Here is a 385-nt window from a genome sequence, read left to right as displayed (position 1 = left end):
CCCAGGCAATCTCTGACCCCTTAACAACTCAGTAAATGATACACAAATTACATTGCCTTTTTAATTTCCTCTTTTATCGATTTCAAAAGCAGTTACCTATCTGATGTCGGTAGGAAATCAACATTTAAGGGTTGAGCTGTGTTGTGGGGGAAAAATGTCAGTGGAATCGATGGAGCTGCACTCCCCAGGCAATCTCTGACCCCTTAACAACTCAGTAAATGATACACAAATTACATTGCCTTTTTAATTTCCTCTTTTATCGATTTCAAAAGCAGTTACCTATCTGATGTCGGTAGGAAATCAACATTTAAGGGTTGAGCTGTGTTGTGGGGGAAAAATGTCAGTGGAATCGATGGAGCTGCACTCTGTAGTTGAGCTTAGATGC

At 40.5% G+C, this 385-nt stretch overlaps 1 protein-coding gene across 1 annotated transcript in view; it reads left to right on the top strand.

Annotated features, from left to right (window-relative positions):
• Positions 1-385, top strand: part of RARS2 (arginyl-tRNA synthetase 2, mitochondrial) — a gene marked incomplete at its 5' end in the record, with an annotated part of 23512 nt that overhangs the window by 22347 nt on the left and 780 nt on the right. The gene's annotated exons all lie outside the window — the stretch shown is intronic.

Source organism: Eurypyga helias, unplaced genomic scaffold (genome assembly GCF_000690775.1).
Source record: "Eurypyga helias isolate BGI_N326 unplaced genomic scaffold, ASM69077v1 scaffold2992, whole genome shotgun sequence".
NCBI lineage: Eukaryota > Metazoa > Chordata > Aves > Eurypygiformes > Eurypygidae > Eurypyga > Eurypyga helias.
This window is presented reverse-complemented; position numbering and strand designations above follow the sequence as displayed.